This window comes from Dendrobates tinctorius, unplaced genomic scaffold, assembly GCF_039654945.1.
Source record: "Dendrobates tinctorius isolate UK_male_01 unplaced genomic scaffold, ASM3965494v1 ptg000029l, whole genome shotgun sequence".
In the NCBI taxonomy this organism is placed as follows: Eukaryota; Metazoa; Chordata; class Amphibia; order Anura; family Dendrobatidae; genus Dendrobates; species Dendrobates tinctorius.
This window is the reverse complement of record NW_027361697.1, coordinates 35,416,428-35,433,268: the sequence shown is the minus strand read 5'-3', so window position 1 is coordinate 35,433,268 and position 16,841 is coordinate 35,416,428. Positions and strand designations below refer to the sequence as shown.

General features: G+C 42.9%; 1 protein-coding gene across 1 annotated transcript in view; it reads left to right on the top strand.

The window, feature by feature from the left end:
* Positions 1 to 4,294: 4,294 nt before the first annotated feature.
* The window catches only part of LOC141085925 (dimethylaniline monooxygenase [N-oxide-forming] 2-like), a 33,362-nt gene continuing 20,815 nt past the window's right edge, over positions 4,295 to 16,841 (top strand). Inside the window, exon 1 of the mRNA XM_073571560.1 lies at positions 4,295 to 4,738. The gene's annotated coding sequence lies outside the window, so the exon portion shown is untranslated. The remainder of the gene's footprint in view (positions 4,739 to 16,841) is intronic.

The following is a 16,841-nucleotide window of genomic DNA, read 5'->3' as shown; positions in this document are numbered from 1 at the left end:
CAAACAGTAGATTTCTCCCACATATGGGATATCTGCATACTCATGAGAAATTCTATTTTCCCCTGTAAGGCTGGTTTCACATTAGCGCATTTTCAGCGTGCGCACGGCCGGGGGTAGCTCCGCCCCCGAGCCGGCTCTCTGCCCGGCGTGCCCGCCCCTTCCTTGTGCGCCAAAATCCGAAAAGTTTGATTTTGGCGCGCACGGCGCACCGTCAAAAGTGCGCAGTGCAGGTCAAAGCGCAACTAGCGCACGGCCTGCGCACGATCGGCGCACCCTATGCTAAAGATAGGGTGCGCCGATCGCAGGCGCCGCTGTCCGCTAGGAGGCGGCGCTACAAGGAAGGGGCGGGCACGCCGGGCAGAGAGCCGGCTCGGGGGCGGAGCTACCCCCGGCCGTGCGTGCGCTGAAAAAGCGCTAATGTGAAACCGGCCTTACTCTTGTGAAAATAAAAAAAATGGGGCTAAAATAACATTTTTGTGGGAAAAATGTGATTTTTATTTATTTTTTTATTTTCACAGCTCTTCATTATAAACTTCTATGAAGTACCTGGGGGTTCAAGTTACTAACCACACATATAGCTACACTCCTTGAGGCATCTACTTATCAAAATGGGGTCACTTGTGGAGAGTTTCTACTGTTTAGACACATCATGTGGCATTCCCTGCTGTGAGCCCAAACAGAAGTTTCCCCCCACATATGGGGTACCAGAGCATACTCAGGAGAAATTGCACAATAAATTGTATGTGCAATTTTTCCGATTACCCTTGTGAAAAAAAATGGGGCTAAAACAACATTTCTGTGGGAAAAATGTAATTTTTTTTATTTTCATGACTCTATGTTCTAAACATTTTTGAAGTACCTGGGAGCTCAAGGTGCTCATCACACATTTAGAAATGTTTCTGGAGGGGTCTAGTTTTGAAAATCGCATCTCTTGTGGGGAGTTCCAGCTGTTTAGACACATCAAGGGCTCTCCAGACACAACATGGCGTCCGCTAATAATTCCAGCCATTTTTGTGTTCAAAAAGTCAAATGGTGCTACTTTCCTGCTGAGACCTGCCGTGAGCCCAAACAAGTTTTCTCTCACATATGGGGTTTCAGCGTACTCAGGAGAAATTGGACAATAAATGTTTGGGTCAATTGTCTCCTGTTATCATGTGAAGAAAATTGGGGGCTAAAAAACATTTTTCTGGATTTTTTTTTTTTTATTTTATGATTCAACGTTATAAATTTCTGTGAAGCACCTAGGGTGTAAGTTGCTCAGCATACACCTAGATAGGTTCCTTGAGGGGTCTAATTTCCAAAATGAGGTCCCTTATGGGGAGTTTTCAATGTTTAACCACATCAGGAGCTCTGCAAATGCATCATAGCATCCGCCCCCAATTCCATCCAATTTTGTTTTTGAAAGGTCAAACGGTGCTACTTCTCTTCTCTGTTGTGCGTCCAAACATTAGTTATCACCCACATATGTAGTATAACCATGCTCAGGAGAAATTCCACAACAAAATTTCAAGTCTATATTCTCTTGTTACCCTTGGGAAAATGGAAAAAAAATTTGGTCTAAAGTAAAATTTTTGTGAAAAAAGTTAACTGCTAATTTTTTCCTTTCACATTCCAGTAATTCCTGTGAAGCACTTGAAGGGTTAATACACTTCTTGAATGTGGTTTTGAGCACCTCGAGGGGTGCACTTTTTTAGAATGATGTCACTTAGGGGTATTTTATGCTATATAGACCCTTCAAAGTCACTTCAAATGTGATGTAGTCCCTAAAAAAATGGTTTTGTACATTTTGTTGGAAAAATTAGAAATCGCTGGTCAATTATGTCAAATATGTTTCAAAAGTTGTTCTGATGTAAAGTAGACATGTGGAAAATGCTATTTATTAACTATTTTATGTGAGAAAACTTTCTGGTTTAAGGGGAAAAAACTTAAAAAAAATTGATAATTGCAAAATATTCTAAATTTTTGCCAAAGTTTCATTTATTTCACTAATAAATGCCAGTCATATCAAATAAATTTTACCACTTTCATCAAGTACAATAGGTCTTGAAAATATCAGCCTAAGAATCAGTGGGATCCGTTGAAGTGTTACAGAGTTTTTACCACATAAAGGGACGTTGGTCAGAATTGTAATATTTGGCCTAGTCATGGAGTAGAAAACAGGCTGAGGGGTAGGGGGGTAAAGGGGTTAAAAATCCAGATCCTGTATCTCAGACAGATAAATCCTTACGCATGACCTAACATAACTAAACAAATATTCAGAATTGAGAGTCCTCAGTGGTTGATACCTTTTAATGGCTAACTGAAATATGGTAACAAATTGCAAGCTTTTGAGACTACTCAGGTCTCTTCATCAGGCTGGACTAATACAAAATCTGAAGAATCACATTTATGCACAACACAGCACAGAAAAAATGCAATATAATTAAGACAAGTGACATGAAGCAGAATTATCATTTTGGGAGAGGGATAGACATACAGTGGGGAAAAAAAGTATTTAGTCAGTCAGCAATAGTGCAAGTTCCACCACTTAAAAAGATGAGAGGCGTCTGTAATTTACATCATAGGTAGACCTCAACTATGGGAGACAAACTGAGAAAAAAAAATCCAGAAAATCACATTGTCTGTTTTTTTTTTTCATTTTATTTGCATATTATGGTGGAAAATAAGTATTTGGTCAGAAACAAAATTTCATCTCAATACTTTGTGATATATCCTTTGTTGGCAATGACAGAGGTCAAACGTTTTCTGTAAGTCTTCACAAGGTTGCCACACACTGTTGTTGGTATGTTGGCCCATTCCTCCATGCAGATCTCTAGAGCAGTGATGTTTTTGGCTTTTCGCTTGGCAACACGGACTTTCAACTCCCTCCAAAGGTTTTCTATAGGGTTGAGATCTGGAGACTGGCTAGGCCACTCCAGGACCTTGAAATGCTTCTTACGAAGCCACTCCTTCGTTGCCCTGGCGGTGTGCTTTGGATCATTGTCATGTTGAAAGACCCAGCCACGTTTCATCTTCAATGCCCTTGCTGATGGAAGGAGGTTTGCACTGAAAATCTCACGATACATGGCCCCATTCATTCTTTCATGTACCCGGATCAGTCGTCCTGGCCCCTTTGCAGAGAAACAGCCCCAAAGCATGATGTTTCCACCACCATGCTTTACAGTAGGTATGGTGTTTGATGGATGCAACTCAGTATTCTTTTTCCTCCAAACACGACAAGTTGTGTTTCTACCAAACAGTTCCAGTTTGGTTTCATCAGACCATAGGACATTCTCCCAAAACTCCTCTGGATCATCCAAATGCTCTCTAGCAAACTTCAGACGGGCCCGGACATGTACAGGCTTAAGCAGTGGGACACGTCTGGCACTGCAGGATCTGAGTCCATGGTGGCGTAGTGTGTTACTTATGGTAGGCCTTGTTACATTGGTCCCAGCTCTCTGCAGTTCATTCACTAGGTCCCCCCGCGTGGTTCTGGGATTTTTGCTCACCGTTCTTGTGATCATTCTGACCCCACGGGGTGGAATTTTGCGTGGAGCACCAGATCGAGGGAGATTATCAGTGGTCTTGTATGTCTTCCATTTTCTAATTATTGCTCCCACAGTTGATTTCTTCACTCCAAGCTGGTTGGCTATTGCAGATTCAGTCTTCCCAGCCTGGTGCAGGGCTACAATTTTGTTTCTGGTGTCCTTTGACAGCTCTTTGGTCTTCACCATAGTGGAGTTTGGAGTCAGACTGTTTGAGGGTGTGCACAGGTGTCTTTTTATACTGATATCAAGTTTAAACAGGTGCCATTACTACAGGTAATGAGTGGAGGAAAGAGGAGACTCTTAAAGAAGAAGTTACAGGTCTGTGAGAGCCAGAAATCTTGATTGCTTGTTTCTGACCAAATACTTATTTTCCACCATAATATGCAAATAAAATGAAAAAAAAACAGACAATGTGATTTTCTGGATTTTTTTTTTCTCAGTTTGTCTCCCATAGTTGAGGTCTACCTATGATGTAAATTACAGACGCCTCTCATCTTTTTAAGTGGTGGAACTTGCACTATTGCTGACTGACTAAATACTTTTTTTCCCCACTGTAAATATTGGAACAGTTCATAGATTAGGAGTCTGGATGTTTTATTGTCCTCTGATTGCGGTCTGGTTCTGTGTTGTGATGCCCCCACAAGGTCAAAGGAGCAAATTCCTTAATGCAAACTCCTTATGCCTGATCACAGCACCATGGATATGAAATTACTGGTATTGAAAGGTAACTTCACATCTCAGAGAGAGAGAAGAGTCTGTGAGTACAAATTCATGACGACCTTTGACACTCTCAATACAGGAATGAACGTGTCGCATGGATTTATGTCTTTTTACGTCAATTAAGGAATTTTCTTATAATTTGAAATAATGTTTTGATGGAAAATATAGTCTAAGGCCCGTCACTACAGTAATTCTGTGAATTTGCCTTGTTTGCTCTGAGTAATGCTCATTGATATTGTCATTGTATGTAAAATATGTGTATACAGTATGTACGGTATGTTAGGATTATTATCTATGGTATGAATACTATTTTCAGTTTACCTACTTGTTTTTGAGGTTTTTTTTAAGGTATTGAAAAATTTAGAGGTCAAGTACTGCATTGCCGAGAATACAAGAGACCTAATCAGTTTGATGGGAAACAAGTTTTAATAATTGGAATGAGTAACACTGGAGCTGATATCACAACAGAGTTATGCACAAAAACCTAGCAGGTATATTTCACTCTGCTACAATAAACTAATTTAGAGTTATAGATTTATTTTTTAACAATAAACGCTTCTGGTTTGAGGACTTTTCTATCATTGAATCTCTGGTGTGAATCAAGTTATGAAGTAGACTTGATGCAACATTATTATCAATACGTTTTGAAGTCTGAAGACTTCATCAGGATATAACAACATACAAAGGACATAGCTTCACAGTACCAGACTTAAATAGGAAGTACATTCAAATAAAAGGAGCCAAAGAGGAACACATGGCGCATCAATGACTCATCAATTTGTCAATATTAATAAAGCTCATTGGAGAGGAAATTTGTTGCTGATAAATTCTTCATATTTTACCATACATACTCGTGTATAAGCCGAGTTTATCAGTACATTTTTTTTGTGATGAAAACACCCCCCTCGGCTAATGCGCGAGTTATTGTCCCAGAAAGACGGCGGGGTGGGGCAGCAGTGGGTCACAGAGGCAGGAGCCTGGCAGTGCGCTGGCAGTGAATATCCAATTCTCTCATAACGAGCAAAGTTACAGCCACAGCCGCCGGATTCCAGCAGCTGTAAAATAAAAAACCTCCTACTTACCTTCAATGTGCGCCCTCGCTGCTTCTTTTTCCATGCCAGCAGCTCTTCCGGCCGAGCAATCACATGTCCCCTGCTCATTAAGGTAATCAATATTCACCCCAATCCACTCCCAAAGGCGTGGAGTGAATATTCATTACCATAATGAGCCGAGACATGTGATCGCTTGGCCGGAAGAGCTGCTGGCGCCAGAACGAGATGCAGCAACAGCGCGCAGGGAAGGTAAGTAGGATGTTTTTTTTTTTATAGGAGCCATGCATACAAGGACAGTTATGGGGAGCCATGCATACAAGGACAGGGATGGGGAGCCATGCATACAAGGATAGGGGATAAGGAGCCATGCATACAAGGACGGAGATAAGGAGATAAGACAATCCTTTAATCGTCCCACCATGGGGAAATTCAGCCATTCTTACAGGGACGGGGAGCTATGCATACAAGGATAGGGATGATGAGCCATAACATACCAGGATAGGGATGAGGGGACAATGCATACCCAGCTTATACTCGAGTCAATAAGTTTTCCCTGTTTTTCGTGGCAAAATTAGGTGCCATGGCTTATACTCGGGTCAGCTTATACTCAAGTATACACGGTAAATGATATCTGTTCTTTCTCATTCATCTTTGAAAAAACACATGCCCTCATGTGGCTTACCATGTTTCGACCCACTATCACAGTCACACTCCCTCTGAGACCACACAGGTCCTTACTTTTGTTATTGAATCAATGTAAACACTTTTATGCTCAAAAATGACAAAAGTATTCTAGGAGTGATACCTTTATCACAAAAAATATGTTTTTAAGCTTTCAGAGCACAGCGGCTCCTTCTTCAGGTGGGTTTACAAATTAGGCTAACAATAAAGATAGATCAAGGGTGTCTAGAGGCTCACTGTAAATAACCCTTATAAAAATGAACTTTTATTGAACAAATGCTAAAAACGACCCCACAAAAGTGAAGAAAGTACTAAACACTGACAGAGATGATATCAGGAAGGTGGTCTGATCCTAAGAACTAAGTCCAAGAAACACCTTCCTGTCTGTGGAGGTCGGCAATATATATATATATATATATATGTACAGCGAGAATTGGCACACCCATTCACACATCAACTGTCCCCATAGTAACCCCAGTGGACCAAGATAAGGAACAGATAACAATCGAAAACATCCCTGATATTGAACACCTCAACAGTGGAATGGATGTTCACAGAGGAATATACAATGAAGATTCCTCAATCTCAATATACTGAAGAAAAATCTCAATTGAGGAATCAATAAAAGTGCAGGATAAAAAGTAAGGATAAGCGATGCATCATAGCCTAGACTAGAAAACCGAATGCAATGTCCTGGAGACAGTGCAAGGATCAGTGCAACACATACACAACGGACCGTTGTAAGGAAGGATGCTGGAGCTTGCTGCACACCTTCCTATTTGCAGAGGTTGACACCCTAAGTTGACGAGAGATGGTGCCCCCACTCATATGTTGGCTGTCCATAGACTCCCCTGAGTTCTGAGTAGATCTACAATTACAGGCAAAGATAGAAAAGGTAAAATGAATCAAAATGTCTATGGATATAAATCTGAGTGCACATATGCAAAGTATTATCAAGAGAGGTTCGAGGTGGGATTCCTATGAACTAATGATAGATGGTACAAAATAAGGTATCTAATGGAAAAGTGTGTTTATATAAATAGTGATGGTCTGTAAAATACTCAAGTAATAGAGGAAAAAAGAAATGGGATGTGCTCCCCTCTGGTGGAATAAATCCTGAAACAGATATCAGATGTGATCCACTCCTTCATGCGATGTCCAGAATGGTGAAGACACTTTGTATTTGTCAAATTAAATTTATTTAAAAAAACATGAGTATTGAAGATTTTTTTCATGCAGGTGCAACACCTGAGGTAGGCTCTTTTAGAGCAGAAATGCATTGTGATTTTAATATCTATTTAAAGTTTTTATGCTTTTGTAATTTATCGCAAGCATGAAAAAAACTTCAATACTCATATTTTTTAAATAAATTTAATTTGACAAATACAAAGTGCATTCACCATTCTGGACATCGACCGAAGGAGTGATTCATATCTGACATTCGTTTGAGTATTTATTCCATCAGAGGGGAGCGCCTCCAATTTCTTTTTTCCACATATCCATTGGAGTTTTTGAAAGCAACAGGGCCAGCACACCTCCACCATTCGGAAGGGCAGCATACCACGAGGTTGGATCCCTATTTGTGATCAAATCGCTACATAATGTTGTGCCTATCCGGCACAATCACCACAGGTGAGCATATATACATATATATGTATCATGATTGTTTTCTATTTGTCATTTATTGCGCTTAGGTAGCGCTCTCTGGTTTTCTCTCCCCTCATCTTAGTCTCAAGTAATAGTGGAAAGTCCCATGCAAGCGTCAGTATATGCATAGACTATCATTATGGTGTGATGAGAGAATACGGCACCACGTTGGACAGGCACTGTACAAAAGATATCAAAGTTATCTTTAAACCTGCGTTGTACAGTTCTAGTACAAATAGATGCTAGATGTCATAAAGATTATCCATTGTACCAAGAGGAAATGAATAGATATTTGACAATCCCCATTAGAAATGCAGTGTGAGTAAAACTGATAAGTGGGATAACTGGTTCTCACTAAGGAGACCATACAGAGTAAAAATAAAATGAAAAGAGGCTATAACTAGGTGTGATGCAGTGACCCCTGTGACAGCTAGGGGGCAATGTATGGGCTGGCCATGACATGCATGCAGGCGTTTCCTTTATTGTGATGGGGAAATGGTGAGCGGCAGGGTTGTAAATGGCCGATATGTATCACAGGGGTGGGTGCCCTGTGATGGAAGCCGGAACGTGTGTTAATCAGCAGATGTACTGCTGATGGTTTGGATTTATATTGGGAGACTTCTAGGTGACTTGGAGAGATGGGAGGGTCCAGTCACCTACAAACCCACCCAGGGGCGTGTGTTATGAAAGGGTCACCGAGGAGGATGGCAGGAACAGGCTAAGCCACCAGAAGACCAGAGAGGTTGGTAACTAAGCGGATTGCAGACTCCTGATCCTATCCACACAACTAGCAGAAGCCGTGGAGCGTTCCTACGATACCCTCGATGCTTCGTCACAGCCGGAGAACTAACTAAGCCTAAAGACAGAAAGGTGAAATCTAAACTGCCCCGGAGCAGATCCCCAAAGGAATAGACAGCCCCCAAACATATATTGTCGGGTAGACAAGATGAGACACAAACACAGGCAGAGAACAGACTGAGCAAACAGTGGGGCCCAAGCTGTCTAGACAGAACCGGACAGAAAAGATACTGTCTGCAATCACGCACAAAACCCTAAAAAAGTCCAACACTTCTGATATACAAAAAACCTGAGGTCACACGACCTCTCCCCCACTATATCAGCACTCTGGTATAAACTGGAAGCAAAGCAAAAAGATACTAACATAACAGGGGACTGAACAAGCTGCAACATATGAAACAGGGCCCAGCACTGCCCCAGCAGGGAGCACGCTGAACCCTAGCAACAAAGCAGAAAGCAAAAAAAAAAGTCAAAACCAGAATAGATGCAAAGGATTAGCAAAAGAATAACTTAGCTGAACAATGCAGATCAGGCAGGGGACAATAGAACTCCAAATGCACAAGGAGGAAATCACCAGCAACCTCCAAGAGCAGCCAACTCAATTATATGCTCTCATCCAGTAATCCGAGGTTCCCAATTATCGTCGTCAGGTGGGGAACTTCCATCCACCTGGCCAGCTCCACTACTCTCAGTAACCACCAGAGGGAGCAGAGGGAGCTTCGGCTCAGAACTCTGAGCAAGAGAATTCACAACAAGCGTGTGTCTGAACGCCCAAAGAAAAGCCTGTGTGTGTGTGGCTGTGTGTGTAAAAAGGACCTGCAGTGAGGTCATTACCATGTGATCTATACCTCAGCTGTGGGCATGGTTATGTACCATATAATGTCCCTGAGGTGGGTCACATGGGAGAGAGTGTGTACCTGAATGGTTCAGGGTGCAAGGTCCTGTAAGGTCTGTGTTGGGAGATCCTTAGAGTAGGGTCGGATCCCTGAAGAGCACATGTTGAGGCCCTGGACCTCGGGAGGCCGGTGTGTTGGGAGATCCTGAGAGTAGGATCGGATCCCTGAATAGCACCCGGTGAGGCCTGTGTGTTGAACGGTCACAGGAGGGAACTGACGTCCTGAATAAGACCCGGATAGGCCATGTGCGAGCAGAGTCTGTGATGGCCCTGCATTGGGGAATCTTGCCTTTCTCAGCCTCACAGAAACCTGGCTGACACCCTCTGACACCGCCTCCCCTGCTGCGCTTTGTTACGGCGGCCTCCACTTCACCCACACTCCTTGCCCTGGCAACAAACATAGTGGAGGAGTAGGTATTCTCCTTTCTTCCAACTGCACCTTTAACCCAACCCCACCTCTTCCCTTCCTAATCCTCCCCTCTTTTGAAATCCACTCTGTTGGCATCTACTCTCCCTCTAACCTCCAAGTGGCTGTCATATACCGACCTCCAGGCCTGACCACTGCCGTCATTGACCAATTCTCTACCTGGCTTTTTCACTTTCTTTCAACTGACATCCCCACTATCATCATGGGTGACTTCAACATTCCCACTGATATCCTTCAGTCAGCAGCCTCCAAACACCTGTCCCTTACTTCATCCTTTGGACTTACTCAGTGGTCCTCCTCAGCCACCCACACAGATGGAGATGCATTGGACCTGGTCTTCACTCGCCTCTGCTCTTTTTCTAGCTTCACCACCTCCCCTCTCCCTCTATCTGACCACCATCTACTCACTTTCTCATCCCTGTCCTCCTCTCCTGGCACCCATGTCCAGCAACATACACACCCCTGCAGAAACCTTGCACACCTAGACACCCACATGCTCTCTGACTCTATTCCACCACTGGCATCCATATCCTCACTCCAAGACACAGACAGTGCCACTGCTTTCTGCAATGCCACTCTCGCATCAGCTATAGACACGGTCGCCCCTCTCGTTCATGGCAGAATGCGACGTACCAACAGACAACCCTGGCACAATAACACCACTTAAAAGCTCTGGCAAGTGTCCAGGGCTGCAGAGCGGCATTGGAAGAAAACAAATTTGCAAGATGACTTCACTGCATTCAAACAGGCAACACTTGCTTTCAAATCTGCCCTCACCTCTGCTAAACAGGCCTACTTCACAACCCTCGTATCTTCCCGATCCTACAATCCCAAACAGTTATTCAAAACTTTCAACTTCCTCCTCCGCCCACCACTGCCCGCTCCAACCTCCTTCATCTCTGCTGAGGACTTTGCCACACACTCCAAAAATAAGATCAACCAAACAAGGCAAGTCTTCATTGTTCAACCACCACAACCCCTTTCTATACCAGTCCAATGCCCAAACCCCATAACATCCCTCTCCAACATCACTGAAGGGGAGCTTAATCGCCTCTTCTCCAAATCGCACCTCACAACCTGTGCACTTGACTCCATCCCATCCCACCTCCTCCCCAACCTCAACACCACACTTATCCCATCCCTAACCCACCTCTTCAACCTTTTGCTAACGTGTGGTACCTTCCCTTCTGCTTTTAAACATGCCACAATCACGCCTAACCTTAAAAAGCCAACCCTCGACCCAACCGCTATATCCAGCTATCGCCCAAAATCACTGCTCCCATTCGCTTCCAAACTCCTGGAGCTGCACATCCACGCTGAACTTTCCTCCCACCTCTCATCTAACTTGCTCTTTGACAATCTATAATCTGGTTTCCGCCCCTCAACACTCCACTGAGACAGCCCTGACCAAAATTAATAACGACTTACTTACAGCCAAAGTAAACAGACACTACTCTATACTCCTGCTTCTAGACCTGTCCTCTGCATTCGACACAGTTGACCACTGCCTCCTACTACAGATCCTCTCCTCCTTTGGCATCAAATACCTCGCCCTATACTGGATCTCTTCATACCTTTCAAACCGCACATTCAGCGTCTCCAACTGCCACACTACCTCCTCATTCCACTCTCTCTCTGTTGGAGTCCCCCAAGGCTCTGTTCTAGGACCCCTACTCTTCTCAATTTATACCCTTGGCCTGGGTCAACTCATAAAGTCCCATGGATTCCAGTACCACCTTTATGCTGATGACACTCAGATCTACCTCTTTGGCCCAGACGTCACTTCTATGCTGTCCAGAATCCTGGAGTGTCTATCAGCCATATCCTCCTTCTCCTCTCGCTTCCTCAAGCTCAATGTGATCAAATCTGAACTCATCATCTTTCCCCCATCTCACAGATCTTCCTTACCTGACCTATCTATCACAATTAATGACATCACACTTTCCCCAGTACCGGAAGTCCGCTGCCTCGGAGTAACCCTTGACTCTGCCCTGTCCTTCAAACCACACATCCAAGCTCTTTTATACCTCCTGTGGCCTCCAGCTCAAAAATTTCCAGAATCCATCCTTTCCTCAACCCTCAATCTACTAAAATGCTTGTGCACGCCCTCATCATCTCCCACCTCGACTACTGCAACATCCTTTTCTGTGGTCTCCCTGCTAACACCCTCGCACCTCTCCAGTCCGTCCTTAACTCTGCTGCCTGACTAATTCATCTCTCTCCTCGCTACTCCTCCACTGCTCCTCTCTGCAAATCTCTTCACTGGCTTCCATTCCCTCAGCGTATCCAGTTCAAATTTCTAATACTGACCTACAAGGCCATCTATAACCTGTCTCCCCCATATGTCTCTGAACTAATCTCCCGATACCTTCCCTCACGTAATCTCTGGTCATCCCAAGACCTCCTTCTCTCCTCCACACTTATTTGCTCCTCACCCAACCGCCTCCAAGACTTCTCCCGAATAGCCCCCATCCTCTGGAATTCTTTGCCCCAACAGGTGCGACTATCAACCACATTCGGATCCTTCACACGGAACCTGAAAACCCACCTCTTCAAGAAAGCCTACAGCCTGCAATAACCCCACTACCTCCTCACCACTACCGGAGATATCACCTCAACCAACACCGGAACTGCTGCAACCCACCAACCTACTGTCTCTTCCACACTGTCCTGTAGCATGTAAGAGCAAACAGATGAACGGCATACTAGGGCACACAAATCACCACATTACCAGACGGAGCTGTTTATCTGAAGTATTGCGGCATATAATTCAGTCAAAAAATGGAGGTGCTTGCATGAAAAAACATAAATATTTCAATGTGAAGCGAAAAAAGAAGAAATATGCAGCACTCACCGATGTAGCTGAAAAACTGTGAGTCTTTATTTCACATAATTTCCATCAAATGTGTGGACATGCAGGACATAGAGGAATGCTAGGGGAGGGAGGTGCCGGACAACGGCCGTTTCGCGATTACTCGCTTCTACGGGTCCAGGTGAGGGGATTAGCCAAAGGTCATTCCCTTTATAGGATCACAGACCTTACTAATTAACATACATAACAAGTTGTGAAACAAACATTTACAAAAAAATATATAGTTATACAATATACAGAGTGCAAGATACTAGTAAAGAATAAATCTTTCCATATCGATTTACAAGATAATCTATATTTTTACAATATCATAGGAAGATTATAATCTAAATAACTTTACATACAATTTTTTATATAACATTTTTTATAAAAATACTGATAGATCGATCCGGTCATTTAGTCCCAAAGGACTAATGGGCACGCCAGTCTCTTGTGTTTATGCAAATTTATTTCTAGCACGATTTGAAGAGTTTTATATAAAAACAGCCCTAAATCCACACTGAAAACATTTACAAGCATATTTTCGCTTTGTGGATGATATTTTTATTATCTGGGGGGGTTCTCAGGAAGAATTTGCAGATTTTGTAAAATACCTGAACAGTGACAACATGCGCTTCACATTTTCATTTGGGGGAAACACAATAGATTTTCTTGATGTCAAATTTAAAATAAAAAATGGCTCTTTAAAAACAGAAGTGTTTAGAAAAGAAACCGCAACAAATAATTACTTACATTATAAGAGCGCTCACCCATTACACACTAAAAAGGGACTTCCATATAGTCAAATGCTAAGAGTAAGAAAACGGAATAATGATGAAACCATTTTTAATGAACAAATTTCCGAGCTGAAACAACGTTTTTTGCAAAGGGGATATCCTATGACTTTATTAAATGAAGCATATGAAATGGTAAAAAAAATTTCTCAGATGGATTTATTAAAGGAAAGGACTAAAAAATTAAATAGTGTAGTCAAACCTACAAAAAAATTTAATTTTTGTTTCAAACTTAGTGCAATGGATAGAGCAATACATGCAGCAGTGAGAAAACACTGGCACCTCATTGATGCAGAAAAAACCTTACACACAGATGGTAAATTAGTTCCTCAATTTGCATTCAAAAGGGCACTTAATATAGGTGATTTATTAGTACATCATAGACTTCGTCCTCCTCAAAAAAATTGGCTACGAGATTTATCAATAAAAGGAAATTATAAATGTGGTCACTGCAAATACTGTCATCTTAATCTGACAGGGAATTCTATACATTTTGGCTCTATTGAACATAAGGTACAAAATTACATTTCTTGTCAAACTAAATTCGTGGTTTATATTATTTTTTGTCCATGTGGTTATTTTTATATTGGAAAAACTATAAGACCACTTACGATACGTTTTGGTGAACACTATAGATCTATTATATCAGGAAAGGGCTCACTGCGATTAATTAAGCATATTCAAGATGTGCATAAAGCTAACCCAGAAATTTTGAGTTTTGCAGGGATTGAAAAGGTCAATTTTCCATCTCAAGAGGTAACCATGACAAAGCTTTATTGCAACAAGAAGCAAAATGGATCCTGAAAGCGAACGCACAAGGTCATTTGGGACTAAATGACCGGATCAATCTATCAGTATTTTATAAAAAATGTTATATAGAAAATTGTATGTATAGTTATTTAGATTATAATCTTCCTATGATATTGTAAAAATATAGATTATCTTGTAAATCGATATGGAAAGATTTATTCTTTACTAGTATCTTGCACTCTGTATATTGTATAACTATATATTTTTTTGTAAATGTTTGTTTCACAACTTGTTATGTATGTTAATTAGTAAGGTCTGTGATAGAGTTGAGCGAAACGGGTCGAAAAAATTCAAAAGTCGGATTTCATGAAACGAAACCCGACCCTAGGATGAGGTCGGCCACGAGGTCGGCGACTTACGCGGCAAAGTCGCGTTTCAAAAGTTTGTTTTGCGCTCTTTTTCAGCCAATCAGGATCCACGGACACTGTGGGCAACGTGATGACATAGGCACGGGTCACCACCATCTTTCAGAAGGTTATGCAAGTGATTGGCTTGCTTTGGTGGGCGTCACAGGGGGTATAAAAGGGCGTGCACGCCGACCGCCATCTTACTTCTGCCGATCTTAGCATAGGGAGAGGTTGCTGCTGATTCTGTAGGGAGAGCGTTAGGCAGGGAAGAAGACAAAAAAACTGCTTCTGCTGCTAGCGATTTGGCCTGCACAACACACCAGTCACTGTGTGTGCAGTGCAAGGGGAGGCTATATAGTGGTGTATCAGTGGTGTTGGTTGTTGGGCTGCCTTCTAAGGCTTCCTGACAGGCTGGCATTGCTGTTTGCCCACTGCTCCGCAAACTGCTTTTTAAAAAGCAATCCAATCTCCCTTATCCTCTAGTCACTTTGGTCACAGCTGCGCCATCGAGCCTGTCATATAGCGCTCAGATATTCATTGGGCCTCAAAGTGCTTTTTTAAAAGCAATCCCAATTTTTTTTTTTTGGCCTGCTGAGAAGAAAAAAAAACTGCTTCTGCTGCTGATAGCAATTTGGCCTGCACAACACACCAGTCACTGTGTGTGCAGTGCAAGGGGAGGCTATATTGTGGTGTATCAGTAGTGTTGGTTGTTGGGCTGCCTTTTAAGGCTTCCTGACAGGCTGGCATTGCTGTTTACCCACTGCTCCGCAAACTGCTTTTTTAAAAGCAATCCAATCTCCCTTATCCTCTAGTCACTTTGATCACAGCTGTGCCATCGAGCCTGTCACATAGCGCTCAGATATTCATTGGGCCTCACACAATCCAAAAGTGTCCAGTGTCCAAAAGTGTGTGCAGAGATTCAAAATCTCCCTTATCCTCTAGTCACTTAGGTCACAGCTGTGCCATCGAGCCTGTCACATAGCGCTCAGATATTCATTGGGCCTCACACAATCCAAAAGTGTCCAGTGTCCAAAAGTGTGTGCAGAGATTCAAAATCTCACTTATCCTCTAGTCACTTAGGTCACAGCTGTGCCATCGAGCCTGTCTCATAGTGCTCAGATATTCATTGGGCCTCACACAATCCAAAAGTGTCCAGTGTCCAAAAGTGTGTGCAGAGATTCAAAATCTCCCTTATCCTCTAGTCACTTAGGTCACAGCTGTGCCATCGAGCCTGTCACATAGCGCTCAGATATTCATTGGGCCTCACACAATCCAAAAGTGTCCAGTGTCCAAAAGTGTGTGCAGAGATTCAAAATCTCACTTATCCTCTAGTCACTTAGGTCACAGCTGTGCCATCGAGCCTGTCACATAGCGCTCAGATATTCATTGGGCCTCACACAATCCAAAAGTGTCCTGTGTCCAAAAGTGTGTGCAGAGATTCAAAATCTCACTTATCCTCTAGTCACTTAGGTCACAGCTGTGCCATCGAGCCTGTCACATAGCGCTCAGATATCAGTGGGCCTCACACAATCCAAAAGTGTCCAGTGTCCAAAAGTGTGTGCAGAGATTCAAAATCTCACTTATCCTCTAGTCACTTAGGTCACAGCTGTGCCATCGAGCCTGTCACATAGCGCTCAGATATCAGTGGGCCTCACACAATCCAAAAGTGTCCAGTGTCCAAAAGTGTGTGCAGAGATTCAAAATCTCACTTATCCTCTAGTCACTTAGGTCACAGCTGTGCCATCGAGCCTGTCACATAGCGCTCAGATATCAGTGGGCCTCACACAATCCAAAAGTGTCCAGTGTCCAAAAGTGTGTGCAGAAATTCAAAATCTCACTTATCCTCTAGTCACTTAGGTCACAGCTGTGCCATCGAGCCTGTCACATAGCGCTCAGATATTCATTGGGCCTCACACAATCCAAAAGTGTCCAGTGTCCAAAAGTGTGTGCAGAGATTCAAAATCTCACTTATCCTCTAGTCACTTAGGTCACAGCTGTGCCATCGAGCCTGTCACATAGCGCTCAGATATCAGTGGGCCTCACACAATCCAAAAGTGTCCAGTGTCCAAAAGTGTGTGCAGAGATTCAAAATCTCACTTATCCTCTAGTCACTTAGGTCACAGCTGTGCCATCGAGCCTGTCACATAGCGCTCAGATATCAGTGGGCCTCACACAATCCAAAAGTGTCCAGTGTCCAAAAGTGTGTGCAGAGATTCAAAATCTCACATCCTCTAGTCACTTAGGTCACAGCTGTGCCATCGAGCCTGTCACATAGCGCTCAGATATTCATTG